At 36.1% G+C, this 18118-nt stretch overlaps 2 pseudogenes; one reads left to right on the forward strand and one right to left on the reverse strand.

The window, feature by feature from the left end:
- Positions 1 to 6709: 6709 nt before the first annotated feature.
- LOC150040198 (peptidyl-prolyl cis-trans isomerase A pseudogene) lies at positions 6710 to 7105 on the forward strand (annotated as a pseudogene).
- Positions 7106 to 7303: 198 nt separating this feature from the next.
- On the reverse strand, positions 7304 to 8256 carry LOC150040199 (olfactory receptor 52E4-like; annotated as a pseudogene).
- Positions 8257 to 18118: the final 9862 nt, after the last annotated feature.

An 18118-nucleotide genomic window follows, 5' to 3' on the forward strand; every position in this document is an offset into this window, starting at 1 on the left:
AAATAGTACAGGAGTAGTTTATGTTGACATCAAATAAAATGTGTTGTCTTCATGCATAATGTAAGATTCCATTCATCAGTGTGAATATTTTGAGATTGCTACACATTTATTAATACTATTATTTTTGCTTAACTCTAGTGTGCAGTTCACTGTAAGGCTAATCGTAATGCCTAGGCAAGTGGTTTTCCCTCAATACATATTCCAAGCATCAATTTTCTCTATTACAATAAGCAGTTAGTTTAGATAAGGCAGTCTTACAAGTTGGTTAACTTTTCCTCAAATTATTCCTTAGCTGTTATTTGTCAAATGAAAAAAGTTCAAATAGAGAAACTATTACTTTCCATTTCTCACAATTTATATTGGTTATTTTCATCACATACTTGGGGGTCAGGAAAGTGTCTTCTACCAATGTCTATTCCTCCCAAAATATCTCTATAGTTCTTAAACATGAAAAGTTGATTAAAAGAAATTTATCATAATATAGTTGTGGCTTTTGTATGCAGGAGAGACTAGTATTATAATTCTCTTAGTAATATTTACAATATAATGAGGTAATGTAATACCTTAGGCTTATGAAAGGTATTGGTTTGTAGAGTCCAAACGATCACGCCATAGAATCCAGAATGGGCCAATAACCTAGATGTAATGAGTTTAATGAACCTGGGTTACCCAGTATTATGAAATCTCATAAAACCATTTCCAAATTATTTTATCTGTTCATGAAATGGTGTACCATTTCTTGTAGAACTAATTCAATTATAATTCATGGGCAAATATTTAACATATGACACTATCCTGCATTTCTGGGGAGAGAAGATTTGATCCCCGACGTGAGTATTCAATTCTCCGCTTCTCAAGGAAAACAAAGCAAGTAAACAGCATGCTAATTAGTAAGAAATAGATATTCTGTATAAAGGATCATACTCAATAAGAAAGGGAGTGATGCCAAGAATTGTAATCTCTGAATTTTTTGGTAGGAATAACACAAAGGAACAATTTTGGACATAATTTCATCTGAAATGTTTGAAGAACCTGGGTTAGGCCAAAAGAACCAAGATACTGTTTTTAGCAGAGTGTTTTAGATTCATTGATTCTAATTTGATTTAATACTTACTAGAGTTTCCAGTTATATAAATATTATAAAGAGCAATTTCTCTATGAAGTCTAGGTTTCATCAATATTGATGTGTCATATGAATAGTAAATATCATATGAATATGGAATTGTAAGGCTGATTTGAGCAATTTTCCAAAGCATACAATCATTAGATCCTTTTATGTTTCTGTATAAGCTTTCAATATTTATATAAAAAGTGGCATGCATGTCTTTCTGTAATAAAATATGTTTTACACTGTTACTTACAGATTTTATCCAAAAACGAGTATTTTAATAGCACATAGGAACACTCATAAAGATGCATTACTTGTTCTTGTACCAGAAGTTTATATAATTGCATATTTGTGTATTTCTCCTTTCCTTACCCATTGTTGAGTTCTTCTACATGACTTGTCTAATGTCAATAATTCTTATCTCTTTGTAGCTATTAATCTGATTTTTACAACTATTCAATGTTGGAATAAAAACTGAGGGTGTGTTGTTGTGTGCTTCCCAGGCAACAAAATAGTATCCATGATGTAATAACCAAGAAAGCCAGAGTAGTATCAAATTTTGGACAGAGAGGAAAAATTAAGTAGTTTCTTTAAGAGAACAGTTTTCAGCAGAGCATGAAGGGAAGGTGCCTCTAGTTCCAGCTGTGGAGATGGCAGCCATCCTCAGAGCAAGGTCAGTGGGATAAATCCACAGGTTTTCCTGTGCAAGGCTGTCATCTTTCCCTACATGTGAGACAGGATGACTACAATTACAAATACACATCTTGCTGCTTAGGATCAGACACACATTGTAGGCAGTTCTGAATACCAAAGGAAAGTGAGTATTCCACAAAAGTCATTGTCACTTCTTCTTCAAGAACTGTGAAACCTAGAAAATTGGGACAACTTGCCATATAATGTTATTGCTTGGTGTGTGGCTGAGGGTAATGACACATACTAGTAAACTACATACTCAGATGGAAAAGTTACGTTGTGTGCAGCTGAATAAAATCAAGAGGTAGGGCTGGGAGTTTAGCCTAGTGGGTAGAGTGCTTGCCTAGCATGCATGAAGACCCGCGTTCAATTCCTCAGTACCACATACAAAGAAAAAAGCCGGAAATGGTGCTGAGGCTCAAGTGGTAGAGCTCTAACTTTGAGAAAGTCCAAGGACAGTGCCCAGCCCTGAGCAAAAAGCCCAGGACTGGAAAAAAATAAAATAAAATAAAGAGGTAAAATATGTTCTTGAAACCAGCTGGGAATTAGTCCACAACCCATAAAGGTGAATTCCTGGTTGCAGGGGGGAGTGGAAATCTGTATAAGAGGAGATGGAGGTTCCATGTATAATGACAACTAAAATAATGGAGGTGGGTGAGTGTGGGAAAAATGAGAAATGGAAATAGAGAGAGCAGCAACAGGAGGAACTGAAAGGGTGAAGCTGTGAAAAATTATACATAGTGGTATGAAGACTTCAAAAAAGATATCAGAGAGTGGACATGTACCAAGAAGAAGAGAACAGTACAACACGAACAGACCATTGTTATTTCATCTGGAACTCCATCTGTGTGGTCACATGACATGTGGTCTAGGTTAATGGGAAAAAACACTTACGTGTGAGTGCCTTAGCACTCAGGGGGAAGGCTGCTCAGTGATGTTTTATGGCCCTGAGATCCCCTCAGCATTATATGTTTCCTGAGGACCAAGGAGGAACAAGTCATTTGGAAAGCTTCTGACCATGATTTGTGCAGGCCTTAAGGCTTGCAGTCCTGCAACTGAGGATCCTCAGTAGAAAGTTGGACATAACACTACTGCCTTGAGAAGTCATCTGGATCATGTGTAATATGTAGGTTAAGTATTAATTGGCTAACTGGGTGTTCATTTCCAGATCAATCTGTATTCTCCTATACTCAACTTGCTACACTTTACCAGGGTGGGGAAGCGGTGTTCTAAAGTTCTAAAGAGAACTATAAGTGCAAAATCTTCTTCCCTGGTCTCTCAGGATCACTAGGAAGAAATTCTCCTGATGCACACACTCTATTTCTATGCCATCAGTGCCTTCGATATTAAGATCCTCCTACACCAGAAGTGGTTCATTCTACAAAACCAAGAGGATACACCTAATGCCGGTGCCAACACTTGGGATAGTGTGTGGTTAGATCTTAAGTTTATCCTTTGCACTTAGTGAACTGTATGTATAGGGGTTGTAATTTTCAAAGGGGAAAGACTGCTCATTAGAAAGAAAAAAAACTGGATGCAGAAAGGTGGAAAGCAGAAAGTGGAAGATAAATGGAGAGAAGAGCAATGGCAGGAACTGCTGTGCTCTGCACATCCATGCAGAGAAGCTGGACTGCCTGCATGAATAAAAGATTGTCAAGGAGAAGAAATCAGTACCCCATAACTGTCCTCTGATTATTACAGAAGAGCATCTGGAAAGTAGCCCATACTCCATCAGCAGAGAACAGTGCCATGTTGTGTACTGGAAAAGAACTTGTTATACAATCGCATTGTTCAATGGGGCAGAAGAAGCTAACTAGTGTCAAGTCTGCCCTGGTAATGGGACTATGCTCTGGATAGAGACATATCACCTGGGGCAAGACAGCTTTCCTCACTTGGTAAATATATCCAGAGGCCATCCCACCCATCCGATATTGTGAGATGAGTAGGTTCTGGGAAGCTGAAGAAAATAATTACTACAAACTAAGCCTCAGATTCAGTAGTTATCTCACCCTCATTAAAGGTTCGAATGGAGGCCCCTCTATCCTATGGAACACACAAATTTTCTTGCTCTGCCTATCTTGTTGCCAGGGAAGAAAATCACAAATTCCTCAAGTCTGAAAGGAAGAAATTATTCTGCTGCTCAAAGTTAGTGAAAAATCATATAATCCCAAGGAAAACTGATTACCAAAAGAATATTAGAGGCATCATCAAGGGTATCACTCAAGATTCCTCCCAATACACTGAAGAACTTCTCTTTCTAAGTACCAATTCAAAAAAAATTACCATTCGTGCCTGGCACAACTGTGCCTGAGCACTATCCTTGGACTTTTTCTCAAGGCTACTTTTTCTCAAGTGCTCTACCATTTGAGCCATAGCACTATTTCTAGCCTTATTCTATGTGTGTGGTACCAAGGAATTGAACCCAAGTCTTTGTGCATGCTAGGCAAGCACTCTAACACTAGGTCACATTCTCAGCCCTCTAAGTACAATTTTTAAATATTTACTAGGGCTTTTATGATTTCCATCAAATCAATTGCTCTTTTGGTCTCTTTTTTCTTCATTTTATTCATTACTTCATTGTGGTTTTGTTAATCCTAGAAACAGGGATTAGGACAGATTATGTGCACATTTATTTTAGACCATTCACCAGTATTTTTATCCTTACATTCTGTTTAAGTATTCATTTCTATCCTTGAATATATTTAATGGTTGCTCATCTTTCTTCTACTCCTTTTCTCCCTAGAGTCCTCTTCTCCTTATCTTCTATCATTTTATTACACATATTTCTGTTCCTGCTTCTTATTTATTCCTTTGTATATTGATCCAAAAATGTTGGTTATTGCCCCAGACCGTGCCTGTATTGGTAGAGCTATCTTTTCTGTCTACATTGATTTATCTAATAGGGATCAGGCTGGATTTCTGTGCTCAAATCCACAAAAGGAGAGAGAAAATAAAAATACCTAGGTAAGAAAGTGAACTTTTAAATTGTGTGCAACCAGGATAATTCTTTGCTTATAGTTGCGATATAGCCTGACACTGGAATAGTTCTCCATTCCAAATGAGCAGAAAAATCCATAGAAATTTGAGAAACAGGGCAATTCAAGGAACCTCAATTCCCACTGAGAATAAATAGGAGACAGACCAATTAAGGAGAAGCCTAGGGGACTGTCCTTAGAAAGCTCTGAAAATGCTAATGGAAGAGATGGTCAAAGAAAAAGTTTATTCATGAGGAAGGCTACATGTGAGCCAAAGCAAACATTAATGGAGGAATTCAATGGAAGCACATGAACTTAGAGAAAACATATGAGAGAGTTCTCAAAACTGTCAAGGAGGCAAGGTATAAAAGAAGAGATGCACTCCACCAAAAATCAGCAAGTACAAAGAAGGAGGAGATATATAGAGAAATATTGGAAACACATCTAAGACACATGGCAGATTTCCACTGTTCCAAGTTCAACCCATAAGTCCTAATTTTAAGACTCATATTGAATGAGATATGGGTGGAGAAAGACTCCAATGGAAAGAAAATATGTTAAATGGAATCACTGCAGAGAATTTCTGAAATATCACAATTGACAGGCCCATCCAGATACAAGACATCCAAACAGACTAGCACTGAAGAGGACATCGCATAGCCCATTAGAGTCCATACGCATAAATAGAGATCAAGGAAAAGATCTTTGTAGTTGCCAGGGAGATGAGAACAATCACCTACAAAGGAAAAGGAACCAGAAGAACCACAGATCCCTCATCACAAACCATTCCAGCCAGAATAGCCTGGATTGAAATATCCCATACATAGACAAGTATCTACCAACCAAGAATACTCTACCTAGCTCATGGCTAAGCCTCAGCTCAATACTGAGGGAAAAAGGTAAACCTTCCAAAGCAAGGAAAACTGACCAAACCTGAATTCCACAAATTTCTCAAAGATATTCTACACATTGAATCCCAGCACAAACATGATAATGAGAATAAATAGTACCTAAATAGTATACCTTATAATTAGAGCAAGAATTGACAAGACACAGTCCCTAATGAAACATAAAATTGTAGATACTAACAAACACCTACCAATTCAAACACTCAACATCAAGGAGCTTAACACTTCAATTAAATCACATCGAGTGACTAGTTGAATCAAAGCTGATGATGTGTCATTCTACTGTGTTCAAGAAACATGTATACTTTCATCCCCCACCAAAAAAAAATATTTGAAACTGAAAGACTGGAATAAAATCTATCAAGCAATAGCCCATATGTATAGTGTGGAATAGCAATCCTTACAGCAGATAAGAGACTTCAAAAGGAAACTAGTGAGAAAATACTAGAAAGTATTTAAAATATTAATATAATTATTTTAAACATCTATGCAAAGAATGCCAGAGCAGCCAGTATCATTAAACATATTAGTGTATAAAAACAATACATAGATTCAGAGCAATCATTGGTGACACACCACTATCACCTTTAGATATATGGCAATGGAAACTTCAACAGAATAACCTTAGAAATGCACAACTGTATAGAACAATTAGACCTAGGAAATATTTACATATCAATTTCTGAAAAAAACCAAATAATCACTTTCTTCAGCAGCACATAAAGTACTTTCTAAAAGAGAAAACATTTTAGAGCACAAAGCAAATCTGTGTAAATTCACAAATATTGATTTTTATCACCTGCATTCTCTCTGAACACTGTGGTATAAAGTTGGAAGTTAACATGAAATGACAAGATGGAAAATCCTGTCACTCATGGAGATCGAACAAAATTTTATTGAATCACTAGTGGAATACTGAGAAGCTCATAACAGAAATTTAAAACTTCATGCTATTTCAAAAAACAGAAACAAAAAAATGAGGTTGTGCAGTGCTTGCTGTCCCTTTTTGTTGCTAGCCACATGCCATGGTCAACCCCACCATACTCTCCAACAATACAACTAACTTGCAAGCATGGGACCACCTCCACGTGGGTCTAGTTGCACACAAAGTTCCAAAGACCACAGAGAATTTTCTTGCTCTGAGCACTGGAGAGAAAGGATTTGTTTATAATGTGTCCAGCTTTCACAGGATTATCCCAGGATTTATGTGTGTGGGTGATAACTTAGCATACTATAATTGCACTGGTGGCAAATTGATATATAGAGAGAAAATTGAAGAGGAGGATGTTATCCTGAAGCATAAAACTCTTCGCATCTTGTCCCCTGCCAATGCTGGGCCAATTACAAATAGCCCCCTGTTTTTCATCTGCATTGGCAAGACTGATTGGTTGGATTGCAAGCATATGGTCTTTGGAAGGTAAAAGAGAGCACAGTAGTTGTAGAAGCCATACCTGGCTTTGGATCTAGAAATGGCAAGGCCTGCAATAAAGTCACCATACCTGAGTGCAGACATCTCTAATACATGACTTTTTCCCTTAACCATCAGAAGATTACTTCTGTAGCTCAGGAGAGCACCCTTCTACCCAATCTGCTTTTAATATCCTATTATCCTTGTGCTCTCACTGCAGCAAATTGGCTTCCATGTTTTCTTTACTCCCCTCCAACTCTAGCTGGATTGCAGAGTGAAGTTTCTGATAAGAAATGAAAATGAATAATCAACACAAAATTAATTTTTTTAAAAAAGGAGCACATAATATACAAGTTCATTGGGGACGTTGGAAATACTGTACTCAGAGGAATATTTATCTCTCTGAGTGCAACCTCAACAAATTAGAGAAATTTCAAATCAAATAGTTAATAATGTACTTTAAGGTCCTGGAAAAAAAGAGTATAACAAGTCAAAGCCTAATCCAGTAGAAGAAAACAATTAGGAAAATGAAATCAGAATTAAGTGAGAATTCAAAAAACCCAAAAAGAATGAATGACAGAAATACTTGATTCTTTGGAAAAATAAAAAAAATTGACAAATCTTTAGCAAATATTACATATAAATGGTGCCCGCAGAATGGCAGTCGCAGAATGAGAAACACTAATGGAGTCACAAGAATGAAATTTCTCCCGACACAACAGAAAGTAGGAGGGTGACAGTCTTATTGGCGAGGATGGTGATGTACTGGAGAGGATTGCAGATGGCCACAAAACGTTCATAAGCCATGACTACCAGTAAAACAGTCTCCATGCCCATGCACATGTAAATGAAGAACATCTGGGTAAGGCCGCCGCCAAAGCTGATCTCTTGGAGGTGGAACCAAAAGATGCCCAACATTTTGGGGATGGTGGAGGTGGCAAGGCCGAGATCCATCACAGACAATGTGGCCAGGAAGTAGAACATCGGCTGATGGAGGGTGTGTTCAGTCTTGATCACAAAGAAAATGATGATGTTCCCCACAAGGGAAGTGAGGTACACTATACAGAAGGGGAAAGTGATCCAGATATGTAAACTTTCCAGTCCTGGAATTCCTAGCAGGATAAAGAAAGGGGGATGGAAGTGGGAGTTATTGATAGAAGACATTGTCCTAGCAAGTGACCAGTCAGTGACTTTTTGCTGAGTAATTTTCATCCAGATTTTCTCTTATCAAGGCCCTGGAGAGATAGTGTCATGTCACTTTGGTGGATGTAATGATAGATGTAGTTAATTCACAAACATTAAGGATTTTTTTATTTTATTTTACATTTTTGGCCAGTCCTGGGGCTTGATCTCAGGGCTTGGGCATTGTCCTTGAGTGATTTTACTCAAGGGTAGCTCACTACTGCTTGAGATACCATGCCACTTCCTACTCAAAAGGTAAATGAAATCCAGCAGTGATGGATAGCACCTGCATTCTTAGTTATTAAGGAAGCTGAGATCCGAGGACTAACATTCAAAGCCAGCTCATATAAATTAGCAGAAAAAATCACAAGTAGAGCCTGGGCTCAAGTGGTAGATCACAAACAAACCCCTGACAGGATATTTCTTAAGCTCTGAGTTCAAGCCCTAGTACTGGCATGCACAGATCACATATGAATGTATACGAGCATGCACATGTGTACATGTGCCCACATGTGTGTGCACATACACAAACACCTACTAAATGTTGAGCTAGTAATTACATATAGACTTTTGTTCTGGGATCTATTATAGGCAATATTGTTCATAGTTTCATTTTTCTTCTGGAAATTCAGGGGATCTTTGAAGTTTGAAAATATTACAAATTGATGCAGTGTAAGCTCCTATCTAATGGTATTCCTTTTCCAGCCATTACTTTGGGGACAATTATTATGTCTAATATTCCTAGTATTGTAGTATTAGAATGCTCTTAATCCACATAATAATTGTTGCTTTTAAATTTTTTTAAATTGAACCCCCCTTTTATAACTATTAAAAAAGATAATAAAACTAAAATCCAGGAAAATAAAAATAAATAAATAAATAAATGAAAATGATCTCACCCAAATTAACACAGTCAAACAAAACCAATAGAACTATCAGGACACAAACAAGCAAGACCTAGAAAACAATAAGTACTTTTCAAAACAGCTAACCTAAACCTCCTTGGCCCCAAATGTAACTCTTTCTAAAAAGGGAACAGAAACAGAACAACTCAAAGCTTGGACAAATGTTACTGCTTCAAACTGCAAGGCTTCTTCATTGCAGGAAACTAGCTAGCCAGATAAAGAGAAAGACCAGAGTAACAGAACTGTTCCAGAACCATACAACATGGAACAGAAGCCTCCAATTTAAAATTTATCTGCAGCTCAAGAAATTAAGTTCTTCAAAACAAATTGATAAAGAGCCAAACATCACATGAAAAGCTGGACTGAAGACATAGAGAGCCAGCAGTTTGACCTAGTGATACAGTGCTTTACCTATCATGCTCTAAGCCAAGGACTCTGTTCCAGTGTACCATATACATAGAAAAAATCCAGAAGTGGCTCTGAGTGGTACTGGGCTCAAGTGGTTAGACTTTAACTCTTAGAAAGCCCAAGTATGGTGTTACAACCTTGAATTCAAAGCCTAAGATAGGCAAAAAAAAGACTTAGAGACAGACATCAATGAATATTAACTCAGCATGGCCATAGGAACATGAAGAAATGCTCAATATCTCTGTACATGAAACATGAAAATTAAAACAATATTGAGATTCCACCTCATTCCCATAAAATCTTCCATTATCAGGGTCAGATTGCCAGATGGATGCCAAGAGGAATTCCTTCTGTGGAATAAATCTCCTGAATTCTATCACAGTTGCTATGAATTCCATTATAAAAGGTTCATCACATAGGGATATTTGACTTTATCTTTCAATTTGATTCCAGCAGAATGCATTTTTTTTCATTCTTGTCTACTCCATTTTCCCCATATATTTTCATTGTAATTAATAGAAGGATTACATTATATTCACCAGATAAAAGTTGCATTCACAAATATTGATACCCTTTCTCATGCATTTTAATGACAAAAATGAGCTTCATTGCTATCTCACAATAAGATGAACACAGAGAGAGGGATACAAAGAATTCATGATCCTTTTTTCTGAGTAGACAATTTTATTCACTCTGCTTTCTACTTAAGAGAGGGATACTTCTCTGTTGGGTGGGTCTGCCTTTCTTCTTCAGATACCAAACATTCCCTTACCCTCTTTTCCATTGTTATATATCCATTTCTACTTTGTCTAAGGGATATGTTGATGTTTTCTCTTTGTTATATGCATGGGGCATTCTTATTCCTCACTTCTATATGGATTTGTTAGAAGTGTTTTAAACTGCATTCATCGCAACTATGTATGTTGATGAACTGTCTGAATCCTTTAGTTGAAGGAAAATAATGCAAAATACAGCCGGCAATGTGGCTGAACTCTATTATTCTCTTTCTTCTTAGGACACCAAGTACACATTTTCCCACACCTTTCCAGGTTTTAGGTGTACAGGGACAATTTAAATGTAGACATTTGAAAGCAGGCAAGCCTTAGTACCAATAACCACAGGTACCTTGCAACCATCCTCACATTTCCTTTTACTTAAAAATCATTTGAAGCTAACAGAACATTTTATTGATTTGATGAATTTTCTTGATGTAAAATGTAATCAGTATTAGAAAAATACCTTTTAAATGCAACTCCTGGCACATATTTCTAAGCAATTGTTTAATTTTTGGAGAAAGTTTGGAATGATAACTATGTGTCTTTCAATTATTTCAATTATTTCTTACACAAGTCAAGAATGAATGTATAAACTACTTTTCCATATCCTTTCACATTGATAACACAATGATAATTTATGATATGAATATACATATACATATGAATCTTTCTGTATTTAAACTCTGTGTGAGCTTTTATTGTTCATTTACATTTTTTACTAACATCCTGGAAAAATTCATTTCAATCCTGATCTCTTTTTTTTACTTTACATGATGTTGATTGCAAGATTTATTTTAATTAGTTATGTACACATATCAGGGGATAATGCCTCTATGCAAATGCAACATCTCATTATGGATTTAAGTGTGATACTTCTCTTCATGTGAAGTACAATATTAGCCTGACTATATCTTTCTTGGTAAGTTTTGTTTTGGTATTGCATTATATTGTTATTCCATTGGCACTTTTCATGACAAAGAGAAATTTCCTAATGCAAAATTGATTCACCCACAAACTTTCTCAAATAGCCAGATTTACACTTTCAGAAATATCTTGCTTTGAAAATTGAGGTGAACAAATAGTGACTTAGCACTGAATCATTGACATTGCATGCACCATACGAAGCATAGAGAGATATAGCCAGAAGCATTTAGAAATCATGGGTAGTTTAAGATTGTACTATAGTTTCATCTAGAGTGAAAACTCTTCATGGCATTCCTATACTGAAGTGTTTCACATATCCACTAAACTTATTACAAGAATGGATATTAAGGGTAAGAAGGACCTAGCCTTACACTTCAGTATCAGAAATGAGCCTGTTCATGGACATAGACTGAAGTGGAGATGAATTTCCTGGTTGGTCACAACGGTACTGAGAATTATGAGGTACATCCTTCAAACTGTGGCCCCATCTAAGGGTCCACCCCACGGAGAAGGAAAGTTTGCTTGGGAAAATCCTCCTAGTGGGTCTTCTTTCTTTAGAGTGAAGAAGTTACTTAGTAGTTAAGTTTCAGAGACCGGCACTTGGCTTTCCCCTTCTGTTCCTTCATCCTCCATCTCCAGGTGCGTATTAACTGCTTAGCACTTGGATATCAATGTGGGCATTTCTAAATAAAAGCTTTTTCAGTCCTGTCTCTAAATTCTGAACAGGTAGTAGTCAGATTTTTAACACTAGACACTACTTAATGGACAAAATAACCAGAATCTATTACTTCTCAAAATATTTCAGAAAATAGAGATTTCCATCTTCTTTGATATATCTTTAGCTCTGTCTGACATGATGTTGATCACAGCATCTATAACTCTGCCTGACATGATATTGAGATGTATATCAAAATTGATGTCGAAATTATGTGGGTGTTGTTCATTGCTATTTTACTTGTAAATATATTTTATATAGAATATTCTGAATGTAATTCTACTTGCCTTGAAAAATGGGAAATGTTATTTAAACTTCAAAACCTGTGTTGAAATTAAATTTACTATATTTCTAATACTCACTTTGAAAAGCAATATTATATATTTGAATTAGAGAAATGAAAGTGTTTTAAGGATGTTTAGCTTTGGCCAGGAGTATGGCCTTGTAATCAAATTATAGCAATGTATGCACAAGTCCTTGGTTCTACTTTTTGGAACTGTTTTTGGAATAATTTCTCAGAGGAAGCTAGAAGTGGCTCTTTGGTTCATATCTGAAAATTCTGTCTCTGAGAAGGGTCAAAGACAATGTAGGGGAGTTGAAATCATTTCCTAGGACTGGCAAAATTATGCCTGAATACTAAAAAAGTAAGTAGATTCTTTGTATCTGGATTTCCAATTATGACAATAAAAATGTTTCTGACATATGGTTTTAAATAGTTAATCACACTTTTACTAAGGTATATTTTCTCCTCACAGGATTTGTTGAAAATAATCTATCAGAATGGAAGAAGGTACAAATATTTCCAATTTTATTTATACAAAACACTTCAGTTTTTATAATTAATGTGCTGTTTTCCTTTTTGCAGAAACATATAGGGTTTGTTGTCAAGAGTTTACAAAGGGAATTTTATTGCATGGTGCAATTTTAAAATTTTGGTAATGGATTTGAATTTAATATGTGATTTTGAAAGCTTAAGAAGGCACAAATCTTTGAATATTTAAAGCCTTACTAGATTTATTAGAATAAATTAATATCCTAAAACTTTGGAGTATGAATTTCCTAGTAGCAAGTGATTTCTGAAATGAACATATCTAATACCATTCTTTGTCCTTGCTTGATGCACATCATTATAGGGATTCAAAAGAAATGCAGAAATTTAAAATGGAATAATAGTTAAAGTTTTGTGTTTTCCCAAATTCATTTACTATTTGGTTCAAAGCTTTTATGTTTCCGATGAATATGTGCATCTAGAAATGTGCCTCCATGGAAAAACTCTCTAGGTCAGGTCTTGCAGATTCACATATATTCAGGTGAAATGCAAACAGGTAACAGGTTACATGATGGTGCTATTTCACAATTACTTATGGATACAAAGGACAGGTCATAGAAAATGTGAGAGTAATAATGATAAAAATGTCCAGGTAGAAATGAAAAAGGCAGTGTTTCTTAATTCCTTTTTTGTCTTCACTGTGTGTACTGGAGCCTCAGTCAATTACAATCCACCCTGTGTATAAATAGAGCTTTCCATTGCACAGCATGGATAAGTTGTTTTTTGTTGGACAATTATTACAATCACTAAGTCCTATGTTTCAAAACACTTATTTGAGATTTACTTCTTTAAAATTCCCTCATGTACAAATGAAAGGTAGAATAATTCTTAAAATTTTAAGTAATATATTAGAATACCTAATAAGTCTTTTTCCCAATTGTCACAGTATGCATGCATGTATGGTCTATAATAAAGTGATATTTCAGTAAATATTCTGTCAAGCAATCCTCAAAAATCTAAAATCAATATCACTGCAAATGTGTATTTGCAACACTGTTAGATAAAATCATCCAGACACTGCAGTGATACAAGCTAATTTCCCTTCAATGCTTGTCACCTATTTTCATGGGATCATCCTAGTAATCATATCACAAGTTGTATGGACAATACATATTTTGAAGGCCATCTACATAGCCTGAATCTAAAACACATTTCAGATCTGTTGGGCCAGTTAAGCCAATAAGATGTGACAGGTTTTGTTTTCTTTATTGAACATCACTTGTGCCAATAAACAAGTCAAGTTGTCTGAAGATGCAGGGTAATTTATCTCCTCTGAGGAGTGCTGAGATAAAGGTTAGTAATTGGTTTTTTATTCATTTTTGTCCCATCATTTTTTTTACTTTATCAAGAAGCAAAGCATCCTGTTCTCACGGAAATTAAAATAAATTATAATTTTTGTTGTTTTTTTCTTTTATTTTTTGTTGTCTGGAGAATGTACAGATGGTTTAAGTAACATTGTGCAGGTAGTAGGTGAATTACTTCCCATACATATATACCCCTTCTCATGTATCTGTTCCTGTTTCCCTTCCCCAACCCTCCCAATCATCATGCTTTCCTTCCTTCCCTTCCCTATTCAAATACATGTATATACTGTATATCAGTTACCATATACAGTAACAGGATGAGATTAATCATCAAGACATAAAAGGGAAGAGATATAACCTAGTACATTATGAACAACAATCATACTAGGTAAACCTCCTGTTTCCATATCCTAGAGTTCATTTCTTTTAGAACTATACTTTAAGACATTATGTACATGGCTTTTGTGCTATTGTTTGAGGGATATGATTTTTCTAGTCTGGTAATATGGGTAAAATTATATTCTTCTCTAGATGTGAAGGAATGTGTCTTTTATAAACTAAAATACATGTCAAGGATCCAAAATTTTCCTCTCAATGCTTGAAAGCATTTATTCTCTTAAGTCCAATTTCCCATCAAAGTTTCATTTAATGTCAGTGCCTTAAAGTAGTGAATATTACATGTATGTGTTTCTCTTAAATAGATATAGTTAAAGTTAATCTTTTCTAGAACCTAAATATATATTGTTTTCTTTGGTAGAATGCTTGAAATATCTTAACTCAAATTTCATTTTACTACAACAAAATACTCAAAGAACAACAGGTAATGAATCACTGGCTTGTGACGCTATGACTCCATCAAAAATGAAAGTAAACACACAGAGCAAATAAGCATCAAACTTTCTTTCCTAAACAAGGTTTCAAATTTGCACTCAAAAATGCTGGGAATTTCTTCCTCTCCCATTCTGTGGTTAATAATACGATTCACTTATGGATTCAAATATCCACAAAATAACAATATCATCAAAAGTAGTGAAAAGTAGAATATGCAGGGCTAAAATTCCTTTACTTTCTAATGCCATATTGGATTTGAACAAATTGTTGGATAATGTCCATTGTTACAGATTCTTCAAGATATGTAATCCTTTCATAGTCCACATTGCAAAGAAATCTATTTTGTTTGTTGTAGTTTATAGTCTTTGGCTGAAAAATCTTGGCATGGATGATGATAATGCAGCTCCTCAGCAGAGGAGCCACAAGAGCACCTTCCAGTTTTCATGAGGGTAATTAGAGATAAGATACTCATAGGCTGGCTTTGATCCATGAGTTTCATATTTCAGTGTCCTCCATAGCTATTGTATCAGTAGTGAGTCTCTATGGCCCAGCTCATTGCACGAAGTTTTAAAGTGAAAATAAGAATGCCACAAAGACTTTTTTTGTTAGTCCTGGGCTTGAGCTCAGGGCATGAGCACTGTCTTAGGACTTTCTCAAGGCAGGAGATCTACCACCTGAGCCTCAGCACCACTTCCGGCATTTTTTAAAATTTATATTGTAATTAATGGAAGGGTTACATTATATTTGCCAGATGGAAGGTGCATTAATTCACATGCATTGATACCTATTTTCATGTTTGGTCCCAATTTCCCTCCATTCCATCTCCTCCTCTTGTTTTCCCCCCTTCCCTATCCAAATTCAAATCACCAAAAAATATATCTGATATATCAGATAACAAAGTGAGATACTGAAACAATATGAGATAACCAAAGGACAGCAAAAGAGATGGGAGATCACACAGTACATTAAGGACAACCATCACTCATTGGTTGGCTAGTGTTTCTATATCCTAGAGGTGCTTTCATTTAGCATCATACTATATGGACTTATGAATCTACATTTTGCCCTATTGCAAATCTCTGCTATGAGAGCCCAAGGTTTCTACTGATTATGGCAAATGAGGGAAACCATTGACCCTATGTTCCTTTGAGTCTGGCTTACTTCACTTAACAGGATTTTTTCTAAGTCTTTCCATTTCCTAACAAATGGGGTGATGTCATACTTTCACAGAGGAGCATAGAATTCCATTGTGTTCAAATACCATATTTGTGGATCCACTCATCAACTGAGGGACATCTAGGTTGGGTCCATTTCTTTGCTATGGTAAATATTGCTGCAATGAACATCATTGTGCTACTGGATTTAGTCTGCCATTGTTTCTGAACAGTTGGGTAAATGCCTAGTAGTGGAATTGCTGGGTCATAGGGTAGCTCTATGTTTAGTCTTGTGAGGAAATGCCATTCTGCTTTCCATAGTGGTTGAATGAGTTTGTACTCGCACCAACAGTGTAGTAGTGATCCCTCCTGGCCACATTTCCTCCTGTATCTGTTGTTATAAGTTTTCTTGACCCTGGCCATTCTAACTGGAGGGAGGTGGAATAGCTGGGTACAGTATTCTTCTTTAGTATTTATTTGTCCTTAGTTCATGGTAGAAATCATTCCCAATTCTTCCTGCTTGCATGACTTCTGCTGAGGGGAAAGCTGTGGGTATTCTGGCTGTGGATTTTCCTGTCTCCCTGGCAGCTTTAAGAATCTTGGTCTCTGCAAACTTGGTCACTGTTGATCCTGTAGAGAACATAATGAGCCAGTGTGATGTCCTTTTCTGGTCAGATCTCTGTAGGTTTCAAAATGCTTACTATATCAGGATGGGCCTGTCCTTCTAGGTAGTTTGGGTGTTCTCTGAGAAGATTCGCATGGATATATATTCTATCCTTTAACCTTCTCCAGGACCTCCTTAGTCATATATTATGTTTCCTAATTGTATATTGATTTTTCTCTGTAAAATCTAGTGTTCCTCAACTCCAGAGATTTTCTCTTCTATATTGTGTAACCTGCTATCAATATTTTCTACTTTGTTATTCACCTTCTTTACATCTATTTGGTCATTTGAAGCCTTGCATCTCCAGTTACAGGTCTTGTTTGGCCATTTTTACCTTCTTAATTTGAATGACCACTTTGCATTTCTTTAGGTCAGAGGCTGTACTCTCATTGGACTTTTGTTGGAATTCATTCAGGGGCTATTGAGAATGGGAGCATTTTCTTGATTTGGACTTCTGTTTGTGTATTGTTGGTGTACAACAATGCTATTGACTTCTAAAGGTTAATTTTGTATCCTGCCACTTTGCTGAAGTAGTTTATAAATTCTAGGAGTTTGGAAGTGGAGCTTATTGGGTCACTCAGGTAGAGAATCATGTCATCTGCAAATAGGGATCACTATGTGGATGTCTTTGGTGTCCTTTTCTTGCCTTATTGCTCTGGCTAAGGGTTCCAGCACGATATTGAAGAGACGTGGAGTGAGTGGGCATCCCAGTCAGTTCCTGATTTTAAAGTAAATGGTCCCAATCTTTCACCATTTAGTATAAAACTGGCTGTAGGTTTTTCATATGTGGCTTTAATTATTTTAAGGAATGTTCCTCTTATTCCTAATCTTTTTCTTTTGCTTCAACATGATTGAATGTTGTATGTTGTCAAATGCCTTTTCCACATCCAGGGAAATTATATAATTCTTATCCTTGGCGCTGTCAATGTGATGAATCACATTAATGATAAGCTAGCCTTGCATCCATGGGATGAAGCCTACATAAACGTAGTGTATGCTTTTTTTAGAAATTGTTTCTGGATTCTGTTGGCTAATATTTTATTGAGGAATTTTGCATCTGTGTTCATTAGAAAGATGTGTTTGTAGTTTCTTTTATTGTTGGGTCTTTCCCTGGTGTGGAGATGTGAGTAATATTAGCTTCATAAAATGAGTTTGGTATTGCTCCTTTGGCTTCCATTTCTCAGAAGAGTTTCAAGAGAATAGGTGTTACTTCATCTTCAAATGTCTTGTAGAATTCCACAATGAAACCATCTGAACCTGGGCTCTTTTTAGTTGGCATTTCCCTGATTGATTCTGCAAATTCATTGTAAGAGATTGTTTTGTTCCATTTGTTT

Source organism: Megascapheus bottae, chromosome Y (assembly GCF_031878675.1).
Source record: "Megascapheus bottae isolate mThoBot1 chromosome Y, mThoBot2.hap1, whole genome shotgun sequence".
Lineage (NCBI taxonomy): Eukaryota > Metazoa > Chordata > Mammalia > Rodentia > Geomyidae > Megascapheus > Megascapheus bottae.